The following is a 13,151-nucleotide window of genomic DNA, read 5'->3' as shown; positions in this document are numbered from 1 at the left end:
GTTGCATGTTTTGCAGTGACTGGCTGGGGCCACCCCCTCAGGTGTTAGTCTGGCTGAGCCTGTAGTTTCCCTCTAAGGGTTTCTAAAACTTCCTTCTTTGTAGTTACTCAGAAGTGATCTTGTGGTTTGGAATAATTAAAATGTTTTCCCAACTGCTTTTTGTGTGTGGTTTGAGTGTGGTGGGAGGAGATGCTTCTATGATTTTAGTAAAAACAGAAGTCCATCGGAGGCAGAATAAACATGTTAGGAAGAAAACAAGATATGTTCCCATATTTACTGTGAAAACTGCCAGTTTGTAACAAGGAAGGAACGGAAAAAAAGTTCAGAGGGTGAGTGAGAGGAATGAAAACAAGCAAACAAACTAATACTTGGGAGATGCTGATGGAGAAAGGACAGGTGGGCTTTGCATGTGGGGGGGGGGCAGGTGGTACATGAGAATCTCTGTACCTTCTGCTCAACTTTGCTGTGAACCCAAAGCTGCCCTTAAAACAAAGTCTATATAAAAGTAACAACAACAACAACAACAAAAGCACACACACACACAAACAAAAGCCCCACCAACCTCCTTTCCACCTGGCTATCTCCAGATAGCCAAAGGACCAAAGGACAGATCTGCAAGGAAATTTGGGGACTAGCAATGAAGAAGGTACCACATGAGCTGGATAAAGAGGTTTCATTCAGTGTAAGCCAGACTAAAACAAGTGAGTGTTCTCCTTCTTCTGAAAGTCTCAGACCCCAGGAATTCTCCCAGTCAGCTTTGAAGGGCAGGACCACATCCAGGTTGAGTCCCCAGAGTCTGAGCCTGAAGTTAGTAATTCTTTCTAGGTCCAGGTGGATGTTCTATGGGTGCCTGTGGGTGTGGGTGAGGGGTTATCAATCACACTTGATCTGTCTATTCCTCAGGAATATTTAGCTCAAAGGAGGTTCTCAGAATTTGCTATAGGGCTAGACCATTACCATGTGAATCATATAATCTTTTGGTGGTGGTGTTGTTCCAGTCAATTCAGAATTAAAACTGTTCTTAAATTATTTTTTCTTGGTTGCTTAGATTGGAATAATGAAGTCAAGATTTGTGTTCAATGGATAGACTCGTTCTCAGATCCTTTTCATCTGCAGGAAGACCTGTTTCTCTCAACCTACAGTTTGCAGGGAATTGAAAGTATGAATTTTGTGGTCAGTATGGTCCTGTGTTTTTGTTTTTGGTTTATTTCAGGGCTGTGTGAGGCTGATTACTTCATTGCCCACAGCCTTGTTTGTGAGGTTGTGGTGGATGCTGTTTACTCCCCTCTGTTCCATGCCCATCTCTGGCCTCCCTAATCCTGTCTCGTTTTCTGTCTTTCCCTCAGAGAGGATGGGTGAGATAATGGCTTAGCATAAATCCAGCGACTTAAGAGGAAAAACAACTGACAAACATTGGCCTCTAACATATGAAGCATAAATAGTGGAAGCAGCACGGTGACCAAGAAGTTTCTAGAAAGGTTGGCAATGGCATGGCAAATGTCCTGGCCTGTTGGGTACGAAGATCTCCTATGTCCTTAGACAAATTACTTCCTTTCTCCTCTCAATTTTCCTACCAATAAAAATTAGGAATTGACTTCTAAAAGGTCACCCAAGTGTAAAACTTTATGACTCTAAGTAATAATAGCTGACCCTTGTGGGTAACATACTATTATCACTAGGTGTTGAGTTCAGACTTTACATGCTTTATCCCCTACGTGAAGGTGACAGAGATATAGAGATGTCAAATCACTCACCCAGGATCATATTTGGTAAATGGCAGCTCTGGGATCCCAAACTACTCACCTCGGCCTAGAGCACAGCCGTTAAGCACAGTCCTATGGCAGTTCTCTGTGTGAACCTAATCAACTGAGGACCAGTGGCTTTTAGAGCTTAAACATCCTAAATCCAGCGCTTCTACTCCAGTGAGGTGCTCCATCCTGTGACTGCCCTCCTGCTCCTTCCTGTCCTTTCTCCATCTGTTCTACTGCCCACTAAGATCCACGCCCGGGGAATCCAGATCCTGCCGAAGAGGTGTTGCTGCCAGGGAAGGAGGTATGGATGAAAAGAGCAAATAGTCTGCTGGTTTACTCCATGTCCATTTGTGGCTGATGCTTGGGCTCAGCCACCATCCCAAGAACCAGGAATAAGTTTGAGAAATACACCAAGAGATGAGAGTAGAGGCGAGACTAAGGGTCATAGAGTGCAGGCAAAGAAACACACTCCCAAGAGGCAGTGTGACAGACTCTCAGAAACTAGTTATAAGAGTAAGAAAGGCATCGGGAGGTAAATTTTTCCCTTAGTGGCAGTGCATGTTAACACCGACTTTTCAGGCCTCTCAGGTGGTAAAAGCAGAATGGATGGACACATTTCTAACTAAACAATCTGTTGTATAATTATTTAGGGTTTGAGGGAAGGATCAGAGTACAGATGTGAAAATTGAGCATGAATTTTAGTGTTCGAACATGAAGGTTACCAATACTAAAAACCATTGGTGCATACCTACCATAACTGCTTGAAATAGCCCTTTGAATCTACTTGCAGTTTTTGAGAGGTTAATGAGGTGTAAGTGGTTAAAAGGACAAACTTTTGAACTCTAGTTCTATCAGTTACTAATTGAGTAAACTTGGAATATCCACACAACAAACATACTTGGGCCTTAGATTTTTTTTCTCTTTCACATGAGTAAAACTATACTTCATCATGTTATGATCGTTAAGCAAGTTCATATGTTGCATTACTTGGAAAGTAGTTAGTACATAAGAAACACATGAAATGGGGGCGCCTGGGTGGCTCAGTCGGTTATGCGTCTACCTTTGGCTCAGGTCATGATCCCAGGGTCCTGGGATTTAGCCCCACATGGGGCTCCCTGCTCAGCAGGGAGTCAGCTTCTCCCTCTGCCCCTCATCCCGCTTGTGCGTTCATGCTTGCTCTCTCTCAAATAAATAAAAAATCTTTAAAAAAATACAACTTTAGGGGCACCTGGGTGGCTCAGTCGGTTAAGCGTCTGCCTTTGGCTCAGGTCATGATCCCAGGGTCCTGGGATCAAGCCTCACATCAGGCTCCCTGCTCAGTGGGGAGCCTGTTTCTCCCTCTCCCTCTGCCTGCCACTCTCCCTGCTTGTGCTCTCACTCTCTCTGTCAAATAAATAATTAAAATCTTTAAAAAAAAAAGCACATGAAGTGGGGTTATTCCTTATGATTATTATTTCAAGCAGAACTGATATATCTAATTTGCTAACACTGCCATTTACAAATGATCCTCACATTTGTTCAGGAGGTCTCTTTTTCTTGCCTAGATTCTATTAGAATCTGACTTAATGTCACAGTTAAATCGTGGTGACAGGATATGTGGAGTTTCTAGCAGGCAGATACAATTTTGTATTCAGAAATGGACAAGGCAGCAAGGAGAGGGATGGGGGCTTTAGGTGAGATTTTCAAGCCCCTTCTCCTGTCCTTGGACAGCTTTCCCCTCTGTGTAGTTTCCATGGTGATGATTAAAGGCTGAGGGGCTCTCTGAGAAGGGGTGGGCCAAGAGCAGAGGGAGGATAGAGACGTGGTGCCAAATAACTCTCTCTTTCAGATCAACGTGGCTCTTCAGATGGTCAGGCAGAAAAATCCTTGGTTTAAGATTGTTATTAAGTCTCTGCCTTATCATGTGGATGCACAGCTCCCCCTTATGCCCTCCCCTCAGCTCCCAGCCTGGCAGTTCTATCTCTTCACAAAAGGGGAAAAAAGGTGGAATTTCTGCCATAAAATCTAATCTTTGAATTATAAAAATTTACCTTGACAAGTTAGTGAATGACTCTTCCCTTATTTTATCCCTTTGCTTGCATTCTGTTTGGGGAAAGGTTTCCTTGTAATCATAATCATTAGAGACACTAGAGACAGTCCACTAATTTCATCATCAAAAATCAAGGTCAAATTACTAATGATATTTTACTTTTAGTCTCCATAATGTAATTCCAACTATATTAGTCAGGGTTCTCCACAGAAACAGAACTAATAGGAGCTATGTATATATCTGTATCTATTTCTATCTCTCTATGTCTGTCTTTATCTATCTCCCTATATATCTCTGCATTTGACAAGATGTTTGGCATGATGTTAGATAGAGACAGAGACAGAGATACAGAACAAGACCAAGAGCTAGATTAATTTTAAGAAAGTGGCTCAATACAATTGTGGGAGCTGCCAAGTCCCAAATTGGTAGAGCAGGCCAGCAAGCTGGAGACTCAGGTAAGAGTTGATATTGTAGTCTTGAGTCTGAAATCTTGCAGCCTTTAGAAAAATTCCTTTTTTTCCAGAAACTTTCATCTTTGTTCTTAAGGCCTTCAACTGATTGGACGAGGCCCACCCACAGTTTGGAGGGTCATTTTCTTGACTCAAAGCCTAGTGATTTAAATGTTAATCGTATCTAAAAAATATCTTTACAGCAACATCTAGATGGTGCTTGACTAAACAACTGGCCACTATGGCCTCGTCATGTGGAGACATATAGTTAATCATCACACTAACTAATGCCTTCTGATCATTTAGATTCTAAGGGCTTTATTTCTATGACCTCACTTAGTAATAAAAAAGCCAGTGAGCTAGGTAATGATTACTGTAGATGAGGAGACTGAGGCTTAGATAAGTAAAGTAGTTTACCCAAGTAACAGCTGGAAAAGGGCAGGGTTGACACCCAAACTCAGTAGGTCTGGTTCCCGAGGCAAATCGCTTATGTCGTGCCCTGTACTAACCTGAGGCACATGCTTCTCTTCCACCTTTTTGTGACTCTCCAAACCACCCAGAGAGTGCAATCATAGCTACAAGTTGAGCCCTCAACAAGTCCCCAAATCAGAGCCATACCAGAGTGAATAGTAGGTGTTCAGTAAGGGTCAGTAATTAAGTGAATGAGTGAGTGAAGAGATGGATGCCTCTTTATGACGAGGCATCTGAGGCACCACAACACCAGAGTGAGGAAAAACAGTTTTGATGCTTAAGGAGATCCTGGCTCTTGTGGTGGTGGTGGTTGGGAGATCCAACAAAAAGAAATGGCAATGTGATAAAGTTCTTAATTTTTAATACCCTGGTCTTTGGGAGAAGACAGACTTGAGGATAACGTACTGCTTTCTCCCTGCAGTAGACATGGTGCCACACAAGGTTGTTCATCTCTCTGGGTCTCTTTTTCCCCATCTGTAACATAAAATACATATACGTAACTCATAGTGTTATGAAAAATAAACAGAGTTGATTGAGGTAATGCCTATGAAGTGCTGAGCCCTGTACCCAGAACATGGGAAGTGTTTGATCAATGGTAGTTGTACTGTAAGAACCTGGGTGAGTGTCCCATGGTCAAAGATAAGCAAGCTGTGATTTCATCACGTTGAACTCAATATTTGAACTCAACTCCCAGCTACCTAAGGGAGAGAACATTTTAGGCAGAGGAAAGAATTTATACTGAAACGTAGAACAAAGGTACAAACTTATGAGCTGCATCTCATATTTGGCCTGAACATGCATTCTATTTGAACTTCCCAATAATTTTTCAAAAACTAAATTAGCTTTAACTTTGAAAAAATTGGAAGATTTCACCTAAAACTATCTAGATTCTGGCCAAAAAGAAATGGAAATGTCATGCAGCTCTAGATGGGCTCTCTGGTTTCCCATTTCTCCACAGTGTCTGCTCTTCCTATTCCTTTATGTTACTTCTCTGGATCTTGTAGGCTTTGGGGCCAATGTACACATAGGAAGTGCATGTAGTAAGTAGTTGGACTGACAGGACTTGCATGCCATGTTATGGAGTGTGGGTTTTATCATGCACTAGGCAATAAGATGCAGTCACAGACTTTTAAGCAAGGACTTGAGTAGATTTGTGTTTTAGATTTTTCTGGGCTGTAGGAGGCAGAGATAGAAATCAGTTAATGCAAAGGCTGTCTTAATAGTGTAAGAACAGTTTGGTGAGAGTGTTTGAACAATGTCAAAGCCAGCAGCATTGGAAGCAGAGAGGGAAAGGACCTGCCAGAGATGGGTGGAGAGGAAGCTTTATGCCTTTATATGATTTTATATATTTATGCTGAGCCAAGAGTGATAATAATTTTTGAAAGTGCTGAATGGCTTTCTCCACCAGCACAGGGGAGACACATGTATGTCCTTGAAGGAGAACATTGGATGGGAAACAGGACTCTCCCTCTCTGTTTTGACCATTTCAAAGATGGAAGAGAAGCTGGACTTTTTGGATTTATACAGGATGATCTGTCTTTAATGTGGCTCCTTCCTATGAGATATTCAAAGGCAATTATACTATGCATGATTGTGGTCTGTAGAATGCAACACTGCTCTATTGTGTGGAGGAATAGTAAGACTTAGGACAAGGAGGATTGGTGAGGAAGAATGGGTATTAAAGATTATTTCCAACTAATATGTAGATGTGAAGGATGAGTTTACCTAGGGGTATACGGATCTTTTTCTTGAGGGCATTAGGAAGGTATGAAAAAGTTTTAGGTAGGAACAAGACCTAATAAGGTTTACTTGATAATGTTTTTAATAATATTTTTCTGAAGAAGGAAGAATGGATTGTGGAGAGGGATTGTGGATTGATACAACAGTGCACTCCATCTAGAAGGATGTGACTATAACCTGGGGTGGGGGGGAGCTGGAGGCCAGGATTGGGGGTCCAAATGGAGAGAAAAATGGGAATAAGCAGTTGAAAAAGTATGATGGGACTAGATCTTTGGTATGCTGGGGACTAGTTAACTGCCTAATTAAGAGACTCTTAAAATATCATAGGACAGACATCTTAACCTCCTCCCCCTCAATCATCTACATATGGCAGAGTGCAAGATTATATGTAATTCTAGGTGCTTGGGCTATACATATTTCCCAATTCAAGAATATAATACCTGACATTTATTAAGTCCTGATTGTATGCTCACTGTTCTAGGTCCTCTGCCTGAGACTTTTAGAAACATAAACTTGAATTCCCTCTATTTTCTGAAAAACTATTCTCTCATTGACAAATGTTAGCTCTAAGGCATAAACGAACTACCTATTAATTAATTAAATTAACTACAATATTTGATAATATTAACAAGTGAATTATCATTCATCTTCTAACTGATGACCACTGGCTGTGTGTCATAATCAAGTTGCTGATGTCAATGTGGCAAAAATGATAAAGAGCAGGGATTGTATCTCCAGATTTCCTGCATTCCAATCCTGGCTTTGCTAGTTGTTAGCTATGTAACATTCAGCAAATTGCTTACTATCTTTTGGATCCTTTCTTCATCTGAAAAATAAGGATACTAGTATTATTGTCATCATTGGGTGGTGGTAAGGAGAGCAATGTTACATGAAACACATTTAGAAAATGGTCTGGTGCCTATTAACTGTTCAGTAAGTTTTATCTCTAAAAATAGTGGTATGGGAGGAAGATGATTGGGATCTGAACCATTACATAAGAGTGAGGATGGAGAACAGGGTGGAGGTGAGAGATTTTACAATGGGAGAAGCTGCCTTATTGTGCCATAAAATGAGGTATAAATAAATAATTAAGACCCCATAGCCCATATAAAAAAATCAAAGCTAATTGAAATTAATTTCCAAAGGCACGTGTATATGTATGTACTTTTACCTTCAAATTAGAAACTAAACTCTCAAACTAAAGTCTGCCATTGTTTTAGCCTTCTCTTCCATCCCATTTTCCCGCCACCTGAGAAAGCCTTTGAAAAGATCACTTATTTTATGAAAGTTGCACAAGGTAGAGGTTAAATCAGGTGGAAGCAGAATCAGTGAGTAAACATGAGAAAATGGAAAAGGACAAAGAATGTGGCATTGCAAAAGTCTTCCAGTTAGGAGTGAATTTGAAACTGATTTCCTGTAACTTTGACCTGCAGTAACACACATTTGTGGGGTCAGGGCCACTAGATGTGAGCAGTTTGCTGGTTGGATACCCCTGGCCTTTACTGCTGCAGAAGTTTAGCCAGCTAGAATTTGTCTGCAAAAAGTTGGTATCTTTCCCTGAATAACCGTCTTCTCCACCTCCTTAATGTGAAGGGTGGTGGGCCACCACATTCCCACAAGCTCTGTTAAATATTTACTGAGCACATTGTTTACTAAACAAGGCTCCATCCAGTACTCAGAGCTGGCAAAGACTTGTTTCTGATTTGCTCATTTCTGTGAGAATTGTCTTTCTATCCAAGAAATAGGGGAGAAGCATTTAATTATAGCTCAGATAATAACTGTGCTGTCCAGTTTGATAGCCACTAGTCACTTGTCTATTTAAAGTTTAACTAATTAAAATTAAAATTAACATTCAAAATTCATTTTCTCTGTTGTACTTGCCACATTCCAAGAGCTCAGTATAGTGAACAGCCACACACTGGACAATTGCAGATGTAGAACATTCCATCATCTCAGATTTTTCTATTGTTTAGCACTGTACTAGAGTGTTCTGGTTACAGTTCTGCAAACCATTTGACAAAAAATACAGGTTCTGCACTTTTTGAAAATGTTTTTATACGAATTAAATGAATTATTTTTCTATGGATACTAAAACAAATTACCACTAAGTTCGTGGCTTAAAAGAACAAATTTATTATCTTACAGTTCTGTAGTTCAGAAGACTGACCTGGGTCTCGCTGGCCTAAAATAAGGTTGTCAGCAGGGCTTTGTACCTTTCTGGAGGTTTTATTCCTTTTCTTTGCAGATGCTGGAGGCTACTTGCATCCCTTGGCTCCTGGCTCTCTTGACTTCCATCTTCAGAGTCAACAACTTTGGACTAAGAACTTTTCTCCTGCCACCTTTCAACTTCCCTCTCTTTTGCCACCGTCTGCCCCTTATAGGCATCCTAGTGATAACATGGTCCCACTGGGATAATGCAAGTTAATCTCCACATCTCCAAGTCAGTTGATTAGCAACCTTAATTCCATCTTTAACCTTAATTTTCCTTTTGCCAGGTAATGTGACCTACTCCCAGGTCTGGGGAATTAAGGCACAGACATCTTTGGAAGAGGCTATTATTCTACCTACCTTGATGAGTAAATGTTTTGAAAAGTACAGCGATTTTCCTTAAAGAGAGAGCTATGTAAATATATTACAGATAATTATTTACATGTTACTGATTTAACAAAAATTATGATTACATATAATGAAATAATTTAATGCAATGATAGTTAGTTACAAGAAAAATAAGCTTTAATAGATGTTATGGGCACCAGACACTAAGGTCCAAGATTCTAAGAGCTTACACGGATGAACTCTTGAATGAATGAGTGAGTCAAGGAATTAATTAATATCCCACACTAAGAAGTAGTGTGGGATAAATGAAGGAGACTTGGGGAATATTAGTCAGGAAACTGGGGTTGTCTTCTTAGCATAGCCACCGTACTCACCTGTGCAATTTCTCTGGATTTAGGTTTTTCATGTAGATAAAAGAAGGAAACCAGGGAGCCTGGGTGGCTCAGCAGTTAAGCGTCTGCCTTCGGCTCAGGTAATGAGCCCAGGGTTCTGGGATCGAGCCCCGCATCGGGCTCCCTGCTCAGCTGGAAACCTGCTTCTCCCTCTTCCACTCCCCCTGCTTGTGTTCCCTCTCTCGCTGTGTCTCTCTCTGTCAAAATAAAATAAAATAAAATAAAATCTTAAAAAAAAAAAAAAAGGAGACCAGATAAAACTCTCTGTAAGGTCCCTTCCAACTCTTAAAATTTTCCCTTATGAATTCAGGTAGAAGCAAAGATAAGACTGTAAGAAAGCACAACATTGAGCAATGCAGAATTGCTTCATATTACTTCAAAATAAAACAAAACAGTAGGCACAGACAAATTAAACAGAGATGATTTAATCAGAGACAGCAGAGCATGTTTTTATTTTTGTTACTGATGAGATACATTAGGACTCAGGAGGTAAGGAAATTGGGAAAAAATAGTCAACCTGAACCTGGGAACTGTGATTGCATACACTCTGCTTTATTAAGAACAAAGATTAGAAGGAGGAACGCCAAAGGAATGAACAGTTGTATTTCCAGTTGGGTTAGAGTGACATTAATTATTAGTCTGAAAGATGTATAAACTTCTTTTCATTTTCTTGTTTTATTTTAATCAGGTGTTTTGGAAAGAATATGGATATTGTTGCTAAGAGCTACAATTCTGTCAAAGGCTATCAGACTTTACACAAATAAACTTTTGTACTCATCAAAGTTCATAAATAACTGAGACTCTCATGCTAGAGGCATTAACATGTATGTTATGCAAGTGCTCACTGAAAGGTCATCCCAAGGAATGAGACAAAGGCATTTTTCCATAAAATTCTGCAAGGAGGTGCTCTTTTGAATGAAATATGTTTTGGATTTGAGAAGCCTGAAGAACCATAACTTTCAGATCAAGTTATTTTAAAACCATTTTGTCTAAAGGGTGTTTATTCTAGAGATCAATCAGATTCTTAGAAATCTTTAAGCTAATGACACTCTAAATATATTAAATTAACAGTGTTGAGTACCTTAAAACACTCTAACTGAAGTGTATCCTTATTCAAAGACTATAGATAAAATTACATATACTATCAAGTGGAAAATTTCCCTTATAAGGATTGAAAACTAATTAGATAAAACTACTATATCCTTATAACCTATTTCTACATTTCTCTTTCTGTATAATCTATTATCTGTCTATGATATTCTGCGACAGATCGTGCAGCCCATTGAACATGCCACACTTATTAAAATCCCATTATACTTTTCAATTCTTCCTCTGATTCTAAAAAAGAAAAATAAGCTTCCTCTCCTGGAGCTGGAATGGTTTCTCACTGTCTATTATACTCATTCAACCATTTATTCGTCTTTCATATTTTTCAAGGACCTGTTATTTCCCAGGCACTAGAAATATAATGATGAAAGGCTCATATTCCAATATAAGTGACAGACACCTGACCAAACCATTATAATGTCATATGGAAAACTCTATGAAAAATGTAGGTAAAGGGTTATGGAAACAGAGTGAAGGGACATTTAAAACTTGAAGGAGTGGGAGGCAAGAGTTGACCTTAAAAAGGTGGTACTTAAAACTGAATATTGATGGATATGAATAAATCATTCATTATTTCTTCCATTCATTCACTAATTGCTGCTCTGTCCCAAAACAATGAAAAAACAAAGCCATCTCTTTCCTCAAGTAATTCAAAATCTAAGAAATAGATTTATAAAGAACTACAGTACAAAATGATGATTGCTGTTAGGATAGAGTTATGTGTGTGTTTGGCACAGTAGTGGTAGGGAAGCAGGAGGGTGTACTGAGATTGGGAAGGGGAACATCAGGCAAGAATAAAACTGTGTCAGAAATAGAAGTCAGGGAAATTTTGGCCAGAGTATATATTAGGTAGGGAGGCAGGAAATAGAAAGCCTCAGAGCAGGCGAGAAAGAGACACTGTGAAGATCCTGACATGCTAAGGACTTTGGACTTTATTTGTTAGGTTATGTGGAAATCCTGAATGATTTTCTGTATAAGCACCTTTTCTGTGTACTCCTATACATCCATCCTGCAATCGTCTCCACCCTGCTCACCTCACCCAGGAGGTGAATCTTTATAGTTTCATCAGTGGATCTCTTGCCCTCTGGCTTTGACCAATGAGAAACAGCTTTAGGAAATCAGAGAGCTGGAGAAGAGAGGCACTAGTGTGGCAGATGCTATTGGTGTCCCGCCCCACCGACTTTGTCAGGATGGTGCACTCATCCTCCAGATGCCGCAGGTATTGGCTGCCAACAACATATTTTAGCAGCAATGAGGAGAGCCCTTGGATAGTGAGGGCTATTTTATTAAGATATGTCGGGAAAGTTATGCAAGCCTCCCAGTTAGCAGTGGCTGGTAACCAGTGGTTTGCTAATGCGTGGATATTGACAGCCCAGCACCCTTGGGTCTGGGGAGTACGTCCTCTTTAAATAACTGAGATTGCAAAGCTCTTCGTGGGTTCAGGCTGAGGAGGAATTTCTCCTCAAACTATGTCTTTGTCTAGTTTCTGCCCTTTCCCTAACTTGTTTCCCTTGCCCTTTTAAAAGTTTATCCTAAGAGTATTTCCTAAATAAATCATTTGCATAAGATTCTCAGCCTCAGACTCTGCTTCCAGGGAACAGAAGTTAAGATAATTGGTACCAGAAAATGTCTTGTAAAGCAAACTCTAGAATTTTAATTTTGGAGTTGGATCATACACTAGTTGGATGGCAATGAAGACCCTGTCCCTAGAGATTAAGTGCAGTGTTGATAGTTCCTTGGATCTTGTAGCAGTACAATTACTAGATGATGGAGATACGTTAGCTTGTATAATGTCTCTGGCATTTGAGAGATACAGGAAAATAATTAAATTAAGGAATGTGGAACTGAGTAGCAATTGATGGGTGCCACTGGTACATTCAGAAGAGAAAACAACTTATCATCAGTTTAAAACTAACTATGAAGGTTGGAGGTTCTCTTTGGCAGATTCTTATCATCTGCAGCTGGAGGGCATACTGAGCTGGTGAACAGACACAGAACTTAATTGTAAGAATGGGAAAACTTCAGAGAAGGCTGAATTCACGGCCTAGGTAAGACTCTGGATGCCATGATAAGACAAGTGTGCTTCAGAGAATGGGAGAGATAAGCCATACAAAAATTGAGTGGCTTGTCACATCCGTGACACTTTTAGGGACCAGTGGTGTAGGGCACAATGGGACAACCTCTTCTAAGGTAAAAAGGAAATTATTGCACCTTACCCATCCTACCACTTAAAAAGAAGCAAAGTGCAGCATATGCCTCACTTGGGAATATATCACTGAATGAGGTAGTAAGTGACGTGGGAAGCTGCCAGTTTTCAGTGGAAGCCCTGGGCAAGAAAGGGCACATCCAGTCGTACCACTCGGGTCATATGATCCGGAAGATCCTACATTGGTGTAAGAGTTGCCTGTAGGAGATAAAGATATATGTGGAGTCTCTGGCAAGACCAAACAGAAGAGTTTCAAAACAAGCAACTGAGATTCTGGAGCAAGGTTATGTCATCTGTAGTGGAGAACACCATTCAAAATGCAGCTGCTGGAATAATATTGGGCATGATGTATCAGCCAGGGTTCTTCAGAGAAAAAGAACCAATAATACATAAAACATGTGTATTAGTAAAATATTTGAATCTTATTTATATTTATAATAGGAATTGGCT

The sequence above is a fragment of the Phoca vitulina genome, unplaced genomic scaffold (genome assembly GCF_004348235.1).
Source record: "Phoca vitulina isolate PV1807 unplaced genomic scaffold, GSC_HSeal_1.0 scaffold8, whole genome shotgun sequence".
In the NCBI taxonomy this organism is placed as follows: domain Eukaryota; kingdom Metazoa; phylum Chordata; class Mammalia; order Carnivora; family Phocidae; genus Phoca; species Phoca vitulina.
Note: the sequence above shows the minus strand (reverse complement) of the source record.